Source organism: Carlito syrichta, unplaced genomic scaffold (genome assembly GCF_000164805.1).
Source record: "Carlito syrichta isolate Samal-C Ts95f unplaced genomic scaffold, Tarsius_syrichta-2.0.1 Scaffold309093, whole genome shotgun sequence".
In the NCBI taxonomy this organism is placed as follows: Eukaryota; Metazoa; Chordata; class Mammalia; order Primates; family Tarsiidae; genus Carlito; species Carlito syrichta.
Window position 1 is genome coordinate 1,153,209 of NW_007253189.1, and position 18,936 is coordinate 1,172,144.

Here is an 18,936-nt window from a genome sequence, read left to right on the forward strand (position 1 = left end):
CGCTGCCCAGGCGGGTCTCGAACCCGCGGTGTCAGGCAATCCACTCACCTCAGCCTCCCAAAGGCGCGGGATTACAGGCTGAGCCACCGAGCCCGGTTGTATCACATTTTTTTATCCAGTCCTTTTTCAATGGGCAGCACAGTTGATTCCATGTTTTTGCTATTGTGAACAATGCTGCAATAAACATACATATGCAGATATCTTTTTTATAGAGTGATATGTGTTCCTCTGGGTATATTCCCAGTAGGGGGATTGCAGGACAAACTTCTTAAAAGACTGCCTTCTCTTCCTCTTTAACCCATTCATCCAGTTGTTCTTGAAACTTGATCCACAATTCTAGTGAAGTTCATTGACAAACTCCTATTAAGTCAGCCATTTATTTCAGCCTTTGTTCTTATAGATTTCTGCTTCCTTTGGAAGTCTTACTCATCTTTTCTTTAAGACTACTTCCTATCTTGACTTGCATTTATTGTGTGCTCTTGGTTCCCTGCCTTCTGCTCAGAATGCTCCTCTAACAGTTTTTACTTCCTAAAAAAAGAACAGTAATTCCAGCTTCTTTTGGTCTGGATGAGAATCCCATTTCTTAAGATCGTGTTTTATGTGGGTCATTATGTTAACAATTTATCTGCAGTTTGAAGATTGTGATGTTAGTGGAAAATTATCAGTTAAATTGATGTAAATGTTCTGTAATCCTAGTTTCTTGATGCTCTGCCTGGTAGGAATTCAAGAAATGTTTGTTGGAATCATTCATTCATTCAGCTATTCATTTATATGTTCAATAAATATTTACTAAATGCCTAGTCAGTTAATCAAATTGCTTATTAAATTCAACATTAGATTTTTTTTTCCATATTATCTAAATATGGTTTTCTTTGTCTTTTTCTTCAACCTTTGTTGAAGTTTGTTTTTTCCTAGTTTGGGCAATTACTGGTTATATGAATCTTGAATAAGTTACTTAACCTCTAGAAGTCAGTTTCCTAGTTTTTAAAAAAGGGATGATTATAGGGGTATATTCTGGGTTGTTTGAAGGATTCAACTTTTATTTTTATTTTATTTATTTTTTTGTTTTGAATCAGGGTTTCACTTCATTACCCAGGCTGGAGTGCAGTTGCATGATCATAGCTCACCGCAGCCTCAACCTCCAGGGGTAAGGTGATCCTTCTGCCTTAGCCTTCTGAGAAACTGGGACCATAGTTATGTACTACCATGTCAGGCTAAATTTTTGTATTTTTTGTAGAGATGAGATCTCTGTATGTTGCCTAGGCTGGTCTTGAACTCCTGGGCTCAAGCTGTTCTCCTGCCTCAGCCTTCCAAAGTGTTGGAATTACAGGCATGAACCACCATACCCAACCAGGATTGGATTTTTTAAAAATACACAGAGCACATAGTTATGGATCTATAGTAGTAGATGCTAGCTATCATTATTATTCTTTTTGTTTGTTTGTTTTTGAGTTGGAGTCTCACTCTGTCGCCCAGACTGGAGTGCAGTGGCTGCTCCCGGCCACTGCAGCCTCGACCTGATGGGCTCCGGTGATCCTTCCGCCTCAGCCTTCTGAGAAGGCAGAATTACAGGTGCGCACTACCATGCCCAGCTAATTTTTTGATTTATTGTAGAGATGAGGTCTTGCCAAGTTGCCCAGGCGGGTCTCGAACACACGGGCTCAGGCAATCCACTCACCTCAGCCTCCCAAAGGCGCGGGATTACAGGCTGAGCCACCGAGCCCGGTTTATCAGTATTATTCTTAATAGAATGTACCAAGCACTGGGCCCTGGTCCTCACAGCAAACATCTTGAATTAGGCATTGTTTTCCCCATATTTCAAAGAGGTAAACTGAGACTCAGAAGATTTAAATAATTTGCCAGAGGACACAGAGTTAATAAATTGCAGATATGGGATATCCAGTTCTCTAGCTTGTGCTAGAAAGCCTTTTAACACCTTTTAACACCTTTCTAGCTTGTGCTAGAAAGCACCTTGTATGACACTTAGAAGTGAACTACAAGTCACTTTTTAGTGACCGAAATTAGCTAATATTGTTCTCATTTGCCTTCTACAAGGTAGGACATACCATGGAAGTTCTTAAGGTCAGATTAATAAAGATTTCATTTTAAAACCACAGAATTCTGGAGTGAAGAAAGATTTTAGGTAGCATTTTACCTCCTCAACCTATCTCTCTATCTACCTAGCCAAGGGGTCATCACCTAGCATTGATAGGTAGGTCATCACCTCTTCCCCAATTCCTGAGGCAGCTCATTCTACTTTCTCCAGCTCTGACCATGAGACAGCCCTGCATTACATCAATCTGAGCCCTTTTCTTGTATCTGTCTTCTGCACGTTGGTCCCAGTTTGGCAGTAATGGCCACAGGGAGTAAGTGGAACCCCTGTTTCTTAAGTCAACCTTTCAGATTCTTACAGCTTACTCCTATCATAACCTCCAAGTCATCTCTTTACCAGAGTAAGCAGCTTCGGGCATTTCATTCCCAGCTTCCCCTGAACAAATACAATTACATCTATTTTCTTTTTTCTTATTGGTGTGATATAAAAGAAAAAGCATGACTATCTTATGAGTATTCTGCTTTTCTTCCAGTCTTTCTTTTAATACGTGGTACCACCACTCATCCAGTTTTTCAAGCTAGAATCCTTGGAGTTTGTTCCCTTCACCATTCACATACGATTCATCAGTCTTTTCAGTCTTATCCCCAAATAAAAAATTCTCCTACCACCTCCAATCACTCTTGTCCAGACCACTATCATCTCTTCCCCTATTCCTGACTCTTCCCTCCTCTTATACTCCCTCGTCCACACAGCAACCAGAATGAACTCTTTAAAGCACAAATCAGATCAAGTTATTTCCGTGTTTAAAACTCTTCTTTGATCTTCCATTGCCTCTTGAAAAAAATCCAAACTCTTTCCCAGGGGCAACAAGACCTTGCCTCATCTCAGCTATTCTTTCTTCCCTGTTGCTCACTCAGCCTCGGTCCCTGGTTTCCTTTATGTTCTCTGGACATGCCAACCCTTTCCCTGCAGCCGGCCCTTGCACTTCTTGTCTCTTGTGCCTGAACTCCTTTCCTAGCTTTGCAAATGACTGACTCATTGTCCTCTTTCAGATCTCTGCTCAAATCCCACTTCCCAGAGAGGCCTACCCCAGTTACTCATCTAAGGTCCCAGTCTCATCATCCTGTAACTATTTTTCAGATCTGTACCTGTCACCTCTCCTCATGAGAACATAAGTTCTTTGGTGACTGGACCTTTAACTCATCATGTTAACAATTGTATCCTCTACAAGTGTGTACAGTAGTAGACTCATAGACAATGCTCAGTAACTATCTGAGGAATAAATGAATGAACTCATCATTGACTGAATGAAAAGGTGTTGGAGTCATATTAAAAACAGATTTGAGGCTGGGAGCAGTGGCTCACGCCTGTAATCCCAATGCTTTTGGAGGCTGGAGCAGGAGAATTGCTTGAGCCCAGAAGTTTGAGGCCAGCCTGGAAAACTTAGTGAAACCTTAACTCTACCAAGAAAAAAAAAAATCAGCCAAGCATTCGAGCATGGTGGCATGCACCTGTAGTCCCAGCTACTCAGGAGGCTGAGGCAGGAGGATTACCTGAATCCAGGAGGTCAAAACTGTGATGAACCATGATTGCACCACTGAACTCCAGCCTGGGTGACAGAATGAGACCCTAACTCAAACAAACAAACAAAACAACCAAAACCAAAAAAATGGACCTGAACCTGAGCTTTGCCACTTCCTGTGTGACTCTGAGTGAATTATATTATCTTTCTGGGCTTTATTTCCCTCATCTGTATAATAGCAACCCTATCTACCTCACAGAATGTTGTAAAGGTTAATTAAGATGATGGCTGTGAATGTACCTGCCATAGTACCTAATATGTATTAGGTGTTCAGTCTATGTCAGAGTCCTGTGCTTAATTCTGAACATGCATAGAAGAGTTCTGTCAAGTTTCAGACTAACTGATGGAACTGTTTGTGTGGTGTATTTGTGTGTGTGGTTGGTAAGATGCCTGTGACTCCCCTCAGGTACACTTTCCTGGCTGGGAAACAGTTCTAACCCAGGGTATCAGCGTTTGCACTGAATGATGCTCAGTCTGATGACCCAGAGTTGCCAAGCTCAGAGCCTTCACTGGGGAGCTGAGCACAAACCCCAAAATCTAAATGATAAAACCTGACATCATGTGGCCCAGTCTGGTTGTGAAGATGAATTGGAATGCTGTGTCTAGACAGTCATCTCCCTTGGGAAATCACAGTTGCTCTAAGAGGAGGCACGTGGTCTTCTGTTAAGAATACAAAATGGGCCTGTGAGCTGATGGGGAGGAGGGTGGTGCTGTGAGGTTCTGCCGGCCTATGGAACAGAGCCTGAGGAAAGGAGCCATCTGCTTCTATACTCATGGGAGTCTCTGGATTACATGTCAGGTCAACAGAGCCTGTGGTTCATGGGAAGGTGGAAGTATAGCTATCCGCCTTCTCAGAACCAATGATTCTGGGCCTCCACTGAAGATTGCTGGGAAGAATTGAAAGACAAGGCTGGTCTGGGTGCAGTGGCTCATGCCTGTAATCCCAGCACTTTGGGAGGCCCAGGCAGGAGGATTACTTGAGCCTGGGAATTCGAGACCAGCCTGGGCAACATATAGAGATCTTGTCTCTACAAAAAATTTTTTAAAAAAATTAGCTAGGCATGGTGGCGTGAGCCTGTAGTCCCAGCTACTTTGGAGGCTGACACAGAAGGATTGCCTGAGGCCAGAAGGTTGAGGTGAAGGCAGCAGTGAGCCATATCATGCCGCTGCACTCTAGCCTGAGTGACAGAGTGAGACCCTGACTCAAAAAATGGGGGAGGGGGGCAAAAAAAAAGGCAAGCCTGGAACATGCATGTACTGGGGTGGGGCACAGAAATCTCCCTGCAACTTGTTTGCTTAGTGTGATGGCCTAGGTGGCTCCCCTCTGTAGACTGTTAGAGTGAGTGCTTTAAGGTGGGGGCTCTGAAATTCAATAGACTGGGATTCAGATCCTAGTGGTCTAGTGACCTTGACCACATTGTCTAATGTCTAAGCTTTAGTTTGCTCATTGTAAAATAGAAATAAAATAGAGATGTAATGACTCCAATCTGATTCATTTGCTGTGAGGATTAGATGATATAGTGTGTGCAAAAATCTCAGTTTAGTGCCAGACACATAGCCAAGGTTCAGTAAATGATCATTCTTTTTATTAGACAGAACAGGTTAGGATTTTGAGTGTGGTATTAATGCTGAGTCTCACCCATCCTGAACTTTGAATTTTGGTTCCCTACTTGCCAGCTGTGTGCCTCAGGCAAGTTATCAAACCTCTCAGAGTTGGTGTTCTTATCTGTTGCATGCGATTTACAGTTGCCACTTCATAGTGAAGGTGAAATTAGATGGGAGTGCCTGATATTAAGTGCTCAAAAATACTTATTACTCTCCCTTTAGTTCTCAAGTATCTGAAATATGGTCCCTTTAAGCTTGTTAAGATTTCTCACTAGCCTTGTATGCAGCTGTGGGCAGACAGCTTTGGCAGAAGGAGACACTCTTTTTTTTTTTTTTTTTTTAAATGACTGTTTCATAATCTGCTGGCTCAGATCTGCTGCTACCACACCCTGTGTTCCTCAGGGCCCCTGGGTCTTGTTGCAGTGAGCATGTGCCTTGCCTGTCACCTAAATGACCCTGGAAAGTGGCTGCTATAGAAGGTGTTACTGGATGTAAAGTGGATTTTCTTCCCTGCTCTGTTGGGCAAAGCTGGCTCAGAGATTCTTAGCTGCAGGGGGAGGGGCTGGCAGGCCTGGACTGCAGTTGGATTCAGCGGCCAGGGGTTTTCTGGTTTTCATTAAAATTCTCTGATTGTCTTTCGGGAGAGTTCCATTGGATATGACTGTGCACTGGAGCTGGCTGTGCGGTTCTCTCAGCTACACACACCCATCAAATCACGGTGCCCCTGAGGACGAGAGGAAATTGAAGGTATGGAATAGTATGGCTGAGGGGGTTTGCTCAGCAATCTTTGTGATAAGAGGCCACCATCTATAACTGCAGAGCTTGAGTTTTGTGAAGTCTTAAATACAGATGGGCAGGCAGACATAGCTGAGCTGGGAATGGATAGCAGAGACAATCCTGTTACAGCTTGCTCCTGAGGATAGACTAGTTTTTGAAGACAGATGGAGGTTTCCTGGCAGCTGTCAGGGTGTCCCCAAGTGTTTCATTAATGAAATCAGCCTGATCTGATCATTCTTGGGAGGTGCTTGATAACCTCATATGCCCAAGGGGTTTAGGGTTGGGTGGCAGTTCTCTGAGACTGATAGGCTGAATTACAGTAAAGAGGGTTCGGTTTTTGTTGTTTGAGTCAGAGTCTCGCCAGGTTGCCAGGGCTACAGTGCAGTGGCATGGATCATGAATAAATGCAACCTTGACTTGTTGGATTCAGGTGATCCTTCCACCTCAGCTTCCCTACTAGCTGGGACTACTGGTGCATGCCACCACACCCAGCTAAGTTTTTGATTTTTTTTTTTGTGGAGATGAAGTCTCACTATGTTACCTGGGCTGATCTTAAATTCCTGGGCTCAAGCAGTTCTCCTGCCTTGGCTTCCCAAAATGCTGAGGTTACAGGCATGATCCACCATGCCTAGCCTAGGATTTAGTTTTAAATGTCAGTTTCTGGTAACTGAAGGAATCCCACTTGAGACTGAAACTTGAGTCTGGAAACTTAGGTTCAAATCATGACTCTGCTATTAACTTGCTTTATGACCTTGAGCAAGTTACTTTCCTGAGTCTCAGCTTCACAGTGTGGTTGTAAGGATTAAATTAGATAAATTATGTAAAGCTCTTGGCATATATGTTTGTAATAAATGATAGGTGTTTATTATAAATTGGGCTAGATTTGACCTGTCACTCCAGCTTGCCAAGATATATCCTAGTTCTGTCATCTAAAGCATTTTGTTCTCCATCCCTCCTAGTTTTGTGTCATTTAAAAATTTGAGGTAAACATGTTCCCTAAGGCAAGCTGAAACTCCTCTCACTGGAAGAGTACGTCAAAACCATATTATTATGTCTCCCAGTGAGAGGCATAAGATGTTAGGTATTTCATCTCTAAGTAACTTAGTAGAAAAAAAGGATTTTTTTCTATCATCCTTGATGGATATGAGATTATGAGAAAGCTATTTTAACTGATCTTGGGTATAAATGTTCTCTGATGATACTCCCAGGAGAACATCACCAAGGCTCCCCAGTTGCCTTCAGAGTAAACTTCTGTTTCAGTCTTTTCTCCTTTTACTCTACTTTTCAAATCCTGTGTTCTCAACACAGTGGACTAATTACACATGGTCAAGACAAATACAGGCAGAAAAGAACCTGAACCAAGTTTATCCATGCATTTTTTTTTTTTTTTGGGTCAGGTTAAACAGAGAATATGCAGTATCCCCTGTGGAATATTCTTCCCCAAAAGTTGACCCCTAAAATTCAACCAGTCTTCTATAGCTAACTCTGATTTATTGGAAAGATGAAGGAATGACAGGTTGAAATATACTCTAAGAAAGCAAACAGATAAGTTTAGATTGTAGAACATTTTGCAGGACAACTGACTTGGCTTATTTAACAAGTCAATGGCATGAACAAAAATTAGTGACTTAAGAATTATAACCAAATGTAATATGTGAAACTTTGATTCAGGTCATCTATATATTGGTTTGCTAGGGCTGCCATAACTAAATTCACATGCTGGGTGGCTTAAACAACATAGATTAATGTCTTCACAGTTCTGGAGGCTAGAAGTTCAAGATCAAAGTATTGAAGACACCTCTCTCCTTGACTTGCAGATGACTGCCCTCTTGCTGCCTGTTTACATAGTTGTTCCTCTGTGCCTGCATGCTCCTGATGTCCTGCTGTGTGTCCTAATCTCCCCTTTATATAAGGACACCAGCCAGATTGGATTAGGTCCCACACTAACAACCTCATTTTAACTTAATTACCTCCTTAATGACTCTATCTCCAAATATATATACAGTCACACTCTAAGGTACTGGGGACTAGGGGTTAAACTTATGAATGTGTGTGTGTGTGAGTGGGGATGCAATTTAGTTCATAACAGTTACATTGTAGAAAGGCATTTTTGAGATATTGGGGACATTTTATTATGAACTGGGTATTAGATGATATCAAAGAATTATTGTTAATTTTTTTAAACATATTTTTATTTTAAAATTGTGGGGTACAGTTAAGGGTTAGGTATACAAATATGCATCATTCAGGTACCCTTGTTGATAAGGGGTGTCCCCCCATCCCCAGACAGATATTGACTACTGTTAATCCCACCACCCTTGCCTTCCCTGCCCCCCTATATGTTCCCACCACTGTCAGTCCTTTTCTTTCTTTTTTTTTTTTTGAGTTGGAGTCTCACTCTCTCGCCCAGACTGGAGTGCAGTGGCCGCTCCCGGCCACCACAGCCTCGACCTGCTGTGCTCCGGCGATCCTTCTGCCTCAGCCTTCCAAGTAGCTGGAACTACAGGCGCGCTACCATGCCCAGCTAATTTTTTGATTTATTGTAGAGATGAGGTCTCGCCAAGTTGCCCAGGTGGGTCTCGAACCCACGGGCTCAGGCAATCCACTCACTTCAGCCTCCCAAAGCGTGGGATTACAGGCTGAGCCACTGAGACCAGCTTCAATCCTTTTCTTATAGTATTATGATAGATGTTCAATGTTCACTTATGAGTGAGAACATGTGATACTCAGATCTTTGTTGCTGTGAAAGATCACTCAGTATTATAGACTCTAGTTCTATCCAGGTTGCTGTGAAATTCATGATTTTGTTCTTTTTTATGACTGCGTAGTATTCCATCGTGTATATGTACCACATTTTTTAAAATCCAGTCCTTTTTTGATGGACAGCATGGTTGGTTCCAGGTTCTTGCTGTTGTGAACAATGCTGCAGTAAACATACGTGTGCAGGTATCTTTTTCATAGAGTTATTTGAGTTCTTCAGGGTATATTCTCAGTAGGGGGATTGCAGACCTTGAAAACCCAAGAGAATCTGTCAAAAGCCTCCTTGCACTGATAAAGGACTTTGACAAAGTCTCAGGGTATAAAATAAATGTGCAAAAGACAATCGCATTTCTTTACACCAATAATAAACAAACAGAAACCCAAATAAAAAGCACAATCCCATTCACAATAGCCACAGAAAAGTGAAATAACTTGGCATCTTCCTAACCAGGGACGTGAAAGACCTTTACAATGAAAACTTACAAAACACTGCTCAAAGAAATCAAAGATGACACAAACAAGTGTTAATTTTTTTAGGTGTAATAATAGCATTGTAATGTAAAAAAGATAGGTAATATAGAGATGGGTTCTGAAGTACATAGGGGTGAAATAATATGATGTGGAATTTCTTTTGAAATATTTAAACACAGAAAAAAGGGTTAGATTAAGTTAACATGCAAAATCTTGATAATTGTTGAATTTGAGTAATAGGTGTAGGGGGTCTACTTTTGTGTCTATCTGAAAATGTTATGATCATATATTTAAAATATTTGAACACAACACAAAAGAGAGCTTAATGGCCCTCTGATGTAGGGTTGTTTGAGATAACTGTCTGTTCCTTGGGTTATAGTTCTTCAGTCTGCTTGACTTCTTCATGTGGTAGTCATGTTGGGTTCTTCTGTTGCTTGTCTCTGGACTAAACTCTTTCTTGTATACCACTTGGTGAAGGACATCCTCCAGGAGCTTCTTGGATTGTGAATTTCTGAGTCTTACATTCTTAAAATGACTTTGTTCTATTCTCATACTTGATTGGTCGAGTTTAAATGAGTATTGCATTCTAAGTTGGAAACCACTTTCCTTCAAATTTTAAAGGTATTGCTTCATTGCCTTCTTGCTTTTTATTGTTGTGGTAGAGAAGTTGAAAGAGTTTTGATTTCTGTTTTGTTACATGTCACCTATTTGTTTTTCTCTTCTCTGATTGCTTATAGAATTTTCTCTTTGTCTGTGGTTTTCTGAGGTTTCACAGCAATTTCACACTTTGGTGCTGGGTGTGTTGGGCCCTTTCAACCTGGCAACCCACATGCTCCAATGCTTTGAAGTTTTATCGAATTATATTGTTACGATTTTTCTTTTTTTCTTTTTCTAGTCTCTCATTCTTGGGAATTTTTCTTATTCAAATATAGGACTCCCTGTACTGGTCCTTTAGAATATTCTTATTGGCAGTAGTGGGAAACTGCCATGGAAGGGCGGGAGTGGGATTGGCAGTAGTGGGAATCTGCTGGGGGGGGCATACCTCATCAACAAGGGTACATGCATAATGAACATTTGTATACCTAACCCTGAATTGTACCCCACATCTTTAAAATAAAAAAATTGTAAAGAGAATATTTTTAACTTTTCTCTGCTGTTTTTCATATCTTCATCTTTTGATTTTACTCTTTAGAAGAGTTCAATTTTATCTTTCTGTACTTTTATTGAGGTTTTGAAAAACTTCTGCTATTATGTTGTCAGGGTCTAAGAAATCTTTTTGTTCTTTGTGCTTTCTTTTTATACTATTCTATTTTTATTTCATGGATGAGTTTTATTTCATTTTTTGTGAGAATATCAATGGTATTTCCGCCTCTGTGTAGTACCTGTGTCCTTCAAGTTGCTTTTTTGTGTTTGCCATGGTCTATATCTTCATTAGAGGCTTTCCCAAGATGTCACTCTAAATGTGATCCTGGGTTGTGTTGCACCTGATTAAGAGGGGGAAAAAAAGCTATCAAGACCTTGACATAATGCTAAGTGAAAGACGCTACTCACAGAAGATCACACAGTGTAGGATTGCATTTACATGAAATGTCCAAGATAGACAAATCTATGGAGACAGAAAATAGATGAGTAGTTGCTTGGGGCTGGGGCGAGGGGGGAATACAGAGTGACTGTTAATGGGTATAGGGTTTTCTTTGGGAGGAAATGGAAAATGTTCTAAAATGGATTGTGGTGATGGTTATACAACTCTATGACTATGAAAAAAAACACGTTGAATTGTATATGTTAAATAGGTGAATTGTATGGTATGTGAATTATATCTCAATAAAGCTGTTTAAAAACAACAACAACAACACTGTCAGGAAACTCTGAATATGGAATGGAGTTCATTAATTCTGAGCCTCACTATAGGGTGATCTGGATGAACTGTTTGTGGGCAGCTCCGATGTCAGCATCTTTGGGTTTTCCCTCGGTTACGTACACCAGAGAGAAGTCTTCCACTCCACTCTGCACTCTACTCCACCTGATGATACTCTGGTAGTTGAGAGGAGAAGGAATATAAAGATCTTTGTACTGTATTTTAGTAGGCTTGGTGCCTTATCTTTGATATGTTCCCCCCTCAACCATGCTGGGTACTCCCAGGCCAGAGGCACCTATTTCTATTATGGGAAATTCCAAAGATTTACAAAACTAGGGAGGACAGTACAATGCATCTCCATGTACCCATCATTCAGGTTCCCTAGTTATCAGTGCATGGATATTTTTGTTTCAGCTGTATCCCCCAATCCCCTTCTCCAGACAATTTTCCAAGTAAATACTAAACTTTTCTGTTTTATGCTCTCCAGAGACAGCCTCCAGAATTCTGTCAGAGAGGAGGAAGAATCTAGGGATACAACTTCTTGACCAGCTTTCACTCTATGTTCTTTATTCCAGCATCCTATACACCTGCTCTAGTATTAGAGGTTTAATTCAGCTGAATTTTCAGCTTTCCCTGCCTCTGGTTTAGGATTTAGATTGCTTGAGTTTGCTAAGTCAGTCACTATTTGTTCATCTGCCTCTCTAGCTTCTAAAATTTGACACTATTATCTTCTCTTGTCTTTCCTTATGTTTATAAGGTTTTGTTAGTAAGAAAAAGTACTGAATTTTGTGGAGTTTGGGGAATAAGTGAAATTAGATGCGATTTTTCAGTGTGCCACTTTCTCGAGAAGAATGGCGGCTCTTCTTTTTTCCAGTCTTGCTTTATTCTATTCTATTCTGCTCAACCCAGGTCATATATATATACTGGCCAGGAAGACTCCTTTTCAGCCTTTTGAGAACTAATAGAAATTTCCTTAATTGATTATGCCTCTCTTTGACCTTAAGTCCAGATAAAGTTAAGGAGCTTCAGCATTTGTGACCACCTGGCATTTTGTACTCACCTCCTATTATAAAATCGTTTGCTTGCACTTTGCATGCTGCATTGCAGTTTGTTTGCCTATCTTCCCTAGCCTGGGGAACAGGAGTAGGACTATATCTTATTTTTCTCCGTATCATGAGTGCAGTGCCTCACTCCCAGTAATCATGTTAACCCAGAGTGGAGAACTCAACATTACTGTTCCAGGAGTGGGGCAGATATGTGTGCAATACCCCTTTCCTTCTTGTCTTTTGTAAGCACAATAGTTTGGTAAATATTAAAGAGCAAAGTATGCCTTGTGAACTGGTTGTTATGCAATATTGTTCCCTTTGCTTCCAAGTCTGGTGTTTTTACTCAGTCAGCAGGCTGGAGAGGGAGGGAGAGGGGCTCTAAGAGTGTAAACATCCTAACAAAGAATGAATGGACTCAGTCAGAGATGCGTTGTTTCCTTCCCTTGAAAGAAAGGCCTGTGCTCTACACTATGGTTCACACTGGAGAAGGAATAAGTTTGTTCTCTCTCAACAGCTTCTTGGTTCTGCAGAGTCTTCCATTGCTTTTTTTCCCTTTGGACAGAAAGTCAGGGGAATTTTTTAAATTACTGACCTCTATATGAGGTCCTGATGAAATGCAAATATGTAACTTTGAAAGAGTAACACCTAGCCTGTTGTTTCTTAAAGTAAATTCCCTAAGATGCTATAAATATCCTCTAGAAGGAAAGAAATAGGGAACTAATCAGCAACCAAACAAACTTGGAATGCTGGGTTAAACACAGTTAAACAGAGTTTCTTACTTCAAGACTTCTCAGAGCCTTGTTACTGTGCACTGTGAAACTCCTGGAGGAGTAAATCACAGACAGCATTTTCTAAACTTACTTTACTTTTTATCTGAGGAACAGGAACATTTCAGCATTATGTTCTGGGGAACATTCACAACTCAGGAAACAGCTTCTCAGCTTAAATACATCCTTTGTACTGGGCATGATGGCACACGCCTATAATCCCAGAACTTTGGGAGGCTGAGGTGGGAGAATTGCCTGAGCCCACTAGTTCAAGACTAGCCTGGAGACCTCGTTTTACAAAGAGAGACCTCATCTCTACAAAAATAAAAAAGTTCGCTGGGCATGGTGGCATACACTTGTAGTCCTAGTTACTTGGGAGGCTGAGGCAGAAGGATCAAAGCTGCAGTGAGCTATGATCATGGCACTGCATTCCAGCCTAGGAGACAGAGTAAGACCCCAACTTAAAAAAAATTCCATCCTAGCCGGGCTCGGTGGCTCAACCTGCAATCCCGCACCTTTGGGAGGCTGAGGTGAGTGGATTGCCTGAGCCTGCGGGTTCGAGACCCGCCTGGGCAGCGAGACCTCATCTCTACAATAAATCAAAAAATCATCCAGGCATGGTAGCGCATGCCTGTAATTCCGACAACTTGGAAGGCTGAGGCAGAAGGATCGCCAGAGCCCAGCAGATTGAGGTTGTGGTGGCCGGGAGCGGCCACTGCACTCCAGTCTGGGCGAAAGAGTGAGACTCCAACTCAAAAAAAAAAAAAAAAAAAATTCCATCTTTTGTGGTCCAGTTCAAATGCCACTTTCTCCAAGGCTTTCCTAGGTATCCCTAAAGATAAACAGCCCATTCCTTCTGTGAATTGTACTGCCTTCATCTGGCTGTCTCTCCACCTTTCCTCTGCCTTTAGGAGATTATATATTCCTTGTACATGTTATATCACTTTCCACTACACTATGGACTTTACCTTACACAAAAGTGCTTTAAAAACGTTTGCAGTATTTCATTGGTTCCTTAGCTGTGTCATCCTAGAGTCCAGAAGGTACTTAAAGGTTGCGGGGAGCCCAAGACAGGGCTGGAACTCAAGACCCTCACTACTCAGGCATATGAATGGGTGCAGGGCTCACATCGAGGACACAGGGCCAGTGTAAGAGGCTGGCCCTGAGGGGCAGAATTGGAAAGCAAAAATAGGAGATACTGAGAATATAAATCAAATGTGCTGAAGGCCTTTTGTTTTTTGTTTTAGATTAGAAAATATAGTTTATTTATAAAGTAAATTAAAAAGAGAGAGAAAAAGAAGAGATTCACCTCCCCAAGGTAGGGGGAGGGGACCAAAACCTAAGAAAACATGGCCTGGCTATAGCTTAGCAAGGCAATGACCCTGAATTGGTTAGAAGTGAGACTGGAAAAGTGGAGAGTATATATGCCTGTGGTAAGACTTGAATATTTAAACTTATGTTAACCTTTCAAGTAAGCGGTATTCTTACCATTTCATAGATAAAGAAAGGCAGCATCAGAAAGGCAAAGTAGATGTGAGTACTGGGACTAAAACAATGAATAAAATCTAGTCTTTTCTTTCCTCTGTCTGATGGAGTAGATAGTCCTGTAAGTAAATAATTGTGAGCAGTAGGATAACTGCAGGGATTAAGCTCTGCGCAAGGTCTTATAGGAGAAGCAAGTAGGAGAGTTTAATCTGTGTATGTTGGGTGAGAGGCAAGGGACGGATGGTGGCAAGAAAGCTTCTGGAAGAGAATGATGCCTGAGCAAGGTGGAGTAAGAATGAAGGGACTGAAGCGTGAGTATGAGTTACAATCAATTCATGAGGAAGGAATGAATTCATGAGGAATTCATTGTTACTAGGCCCTGAAATGTGAATTTGGTTAGAAGTTAGGCTGGAGGAGTAGAGAGTGTGTAATAAACAGGTTGAAGTGTTCTTGACTTGATTTTGAAAGTTATAGGAGGGTTTTCAGCAGAAGAGTGACTGTCCAGTACGTGTTTGGGATATATACCAGCCAAGGTGTGGAAAATGAATCTGAGCTGGGTAGGATCCACTGGGCTCTCACCAGCAGTACAGGGGAGACAGGATAAAGTCTGACCTGGGCAGTAGCAGGAGTAAGGCAGGGAAGGGACTGGTTTGATGAATATTCAACAGGTAAAATCAGCCAGATAAGAGGTAGGGAGCAGAGAGGGGTGAAGTGCAACTTTCAGGCTTTGTGCTTGTGCACCCCTCTTCTTCCCTTAATACACCACTCCATCTTTCCTTATCCGAGCTCTGACCTTAAGCAAACCCTATATGAAATATAGGCTTGTGAACAATTAATCAGGCATCGGTACTTTATGGAGAGCTTGTGCTACAAGCTTTTCTTAACTATGACTGACTTCAAAGCATTTATATGTTGTGCATATCAGAATTCTTATTTTCATAACTCCAGGAATAAATTTGTTGAGTAAAACTGGATTCTCAAAACAGGTTATCAACAGAATCAACTGATGATATTTTCTTCCCCAACTTTTAATTATGAAAAATTTCAATCATACTGACAATTTGACAGAATAACAAAATGAACACCCAAATATTTCCAAATGAATTAAACAATTATTAACAATTTGCCTTATTCCTGAAATATATATGTGTGTATATATATATATATGCACATACATACATGCTAGACCATTTGGAAATAAGTTGCAGACACCATAGCACCTGAAATTCTCATTTCAGCATCTGTCTTCCAAGAGTAAAGACATTTGGTTGGGCGCGGTGGCTCATGCCTGTAATCCCAGCACTTTGGGAGATGGTGGATTACCTGAGCCCAGGAGTTCATGACCAACCTGGGCAGCTTGACCAGACCTCATCTCTACAATAAATCAAAAAATTAGCCAGGTGTGGTGGCACATACCTGTAGTTCCAGCTACCTGGAAGGCTGAGGTGGAAGGATCGCCTAAGTCCAGCAGTTGCAGGCTCCAGTGACTGTGAGCATGCCACTGCACTCCAGTCTGGTTGACAGAATTCAAACAAGCAAGCAATCAAGCAAGCAAGCAAACAAACAAAAAACAACACAACAATATTAGTCAGGCCATGCTCATGTTTTTACTTTGCTAATATTTTAACACTACTCAGCACTACTAAAGGAAGAAACTCTGTAGTATGCTAATTTCACTTCTGATTCTGGTCAGTTTGTCTTATTATTTAAAATGTATCTTTAAAAATTCATCTTTTTAAGAAATTATAGGCTGGGCTTTGTAGCTCAACCTGTAATCCCCACTTTGGGAGGCCAAGTTGAGTGGATTGCCTGAGCCCATGGGTTTGAGACCAGCCCAGGCAACTTGGTGAGACCTGGTCTCTAAAATAAATTTAAAAATTAGCCAGGTGTGAGAGTGTGTGCCTGTAGTTCTGGCTACTTGGAAGGCTGAGGTGGAGGGATCATTGCTGGAGCCCAGCAGGTCAATGCTGGGTTGGCGGTGAATGTGCCACTACACTTCAGCCTGGGCAACACAGTGAGACTCCAACTCAAAAAAAAAAATTACAAAATAAAGCATTTATATTACTTAAAAATTCAAACAATGCAAAAATATAGAGAGTTAAAAAATCTATAGTAAAAATGGAAAAACTGCTCTTATTTATTGAAAACTAATGAAATAGACTTCCTTAATCTAGGGAAGGGATCTAGCAATTTATTTTTAAGAAGCTCTTTGGATGAGTTTAAAGTAGTTTACCTATATCAGCATTTGGGAAACCCTGGCTATTGTTGGACATACCTATAACCATCATTTTTACTCATGATCAAACCAATAAGTACTTAATTAAGTACCTATAATGTGTTGAGCTGTGTGCTAGGAGTGAGGATGATCTAATAGAAAATACTAATGCATATATTTTACATATTTGATCTGTCTTCAAAAACATCTTATTGGAGAGATAAAACTGACATTCACAAAATCATAAGGAAGAAGAGAATTACTATTCATAGAACACTTACATATGCCAGGTACTGTGTCAGGTGCTTTACAAAAATATATCATTTAAATCTCACAACAGCCCTTGAGGTAGGTAGTACTATTTCCATTTGCTAAATGGGGGTACTGAGTTTCAGAGAGTAACTTGCCTGATGTCATGTAGCCTGTAAGAGGTGGAACAAAGCCACAATCTCAACTGAAGTCCATCTGAATCACTCTACAACCAAACTACCTCTCAAAATAACAATGGCCAATAGTTGCACTGAATTTCTTACTGAAAAGTACTCCCACTCATATTTGTGTTTTGTTTTGTTTGAATCAGGGTCTTGCTCTGTCACCCAGGCTGGAGTGCAGAGGCTTGTTTATGGCTCACTGCAGCCTTGGTCTCCTAGGCTCAAACAATCTGCCTGCTCAGCCTCCCAAATAGCTGGGACTACAGGTGTGTGCCACCATGCCTGGCTAATCTTAAAAATTTTTTTTGTAGAGATGAAGTCTCGCTTTGTTGCCCAGGCTGGTCTTGAACTATGGATTCAAGCGATTCTATTGCCTCAGCCTCCCAAAGTGCTGGGATTACAGCCATGAGCTGCCACACAGGCTTCCTACTCATATTTGAATCAGAAATTGGTTATAAGACCTAATATGATCAAGAACTAAATTTGTGTAGTATTGGTAACTTAGTGTTATAAAGGTTCACAGAAGGAGAGATCAGGGAGGACTTCCTATGGGAGATGGCATTTCTGTTGCCCTGAAGGAAGAAGCAAACTAGAACATGTAATGGAAAGCTAGGTGAGAGAAAATGAGGCTGGGGATATGGGGTGGGGGGTAGAGTTGTGTTTTCTTGTGGGAGAACAGTGTAAGCATGGAAAACAGGTGACAAAAGGCCACTTCCTAGCACACCCATTGCCACTTGCTTCCTGAGATTGCCAGGCAAAAGGGAAAGAACCAAAGTGATCATGTACCTTAATTTCCATCTCTACTTTTGCTGAGCACAAATACATAACTGTTATTTAAATTTTTTTTACTACTTTAAGGTCCTGGAGAGTTTAGTCACTACAATTTTTCTACTGACACTGTTCTATGATTTTTCTCAGTGTCCCCGTCCTGTTCTCCAACTCACTCTGAACATAGAAGGGCAACCATTGAGGGTCCTACAGCTAGTAAGACCCCAGCCAGATGTGCAAATGTAAATGACATTTAGTGAAAAAGTAATAATATGAGTCTGTATGAGGAACAGAACTGGCTTACATAGAAGCAAGGAGCGGGTGTGTGTTTGCCTTGGCTCTCCCGAGTTCTCTAAATATCTCTTCCAACTCTGTTCTGATTATCTTCAGAGCCTAGAATCAGGACCCTTTGCAAGTGCTGCTGTGTATATTACAATCACTGGTGTTAGTGGAAGGAAGACTCTCTAATGAGTAAAAATAGGCCTGGATTCATGGCCTGGCTTCTCTGCCTACCAATTTTATTTATTTATTCATTCATTTATTTTTTGAGATAGAATCTCACTCTTTTCCCCAGGCTGGAGTGCAGTGGCACGCTCATGGATACTGCAGCCTCGACCTGCTGGGCTCAGATGATCTTTCTGCCTCAGTCTTCCAAGTAGGTAGAACTATAGGCATAGGTTACCACATCCAGCTAATTTTTTGATTTATTGTAGAGTCAAGGTCTTGCTAAGTTGCCCAGGCTGGTCTTGAACCCCTGGGCTCAGGCAGTCTTTCTGTCTCGACCTCCCAAAGTGCTGGGATGACAGGCATGAACCACTGTACTTAGCCTTGAATTTATTTTTTTAACTTTGGGCACATTATTAGCTTTTTAAGATTTAGTCTCATAGATCTTTGTAATTTGTAATTATGCCCCCCTCCCTGCCAACTTTAAATTTACCATAAATTGTTCTTGATAATAAACTTGCTCTAGTATTTCATATCTGAAAACAAACCAACCCCCCCAATTCCCACAACATTTTCTGATTTTGTCACTTAAATATTGAAAAATAAGCCGGGCTCGGTGGCTCAGCCTGTAATCCCGCACCTTTGGGAGGCTGAGATGAGTGGATTGCCTGAGC

General features: G+C 41.2%; 1 protein-coding gene across 4 annotated transcripts in view; it reads left to right on the plus strand.

Moving 5' to 3' along the window:
* The window catches only part of RAB30 (RAB30, member RAS oncogene family), an 85,538-nt gene that overhangs the window by 30,019 nt on the left and 36,583 nt on the right, over window positions 1–18,936 (plus strand). The window contains exon 2 of one of the 4 annotated variants that reach the window (XM_021716930.1): window positions 5,887–5,987. The exons of the other annotated variants lie outside the window; for them this stretch is intronic. The gene's annotated coding sequence lies outside the window, so the exon portion shown is untranslated. The remainder of the gene's footprint in view (window positions 1–5,886; window positions 5,988–18,936) is intronic. 4 annotated transcript variants of the gene reach the window in all.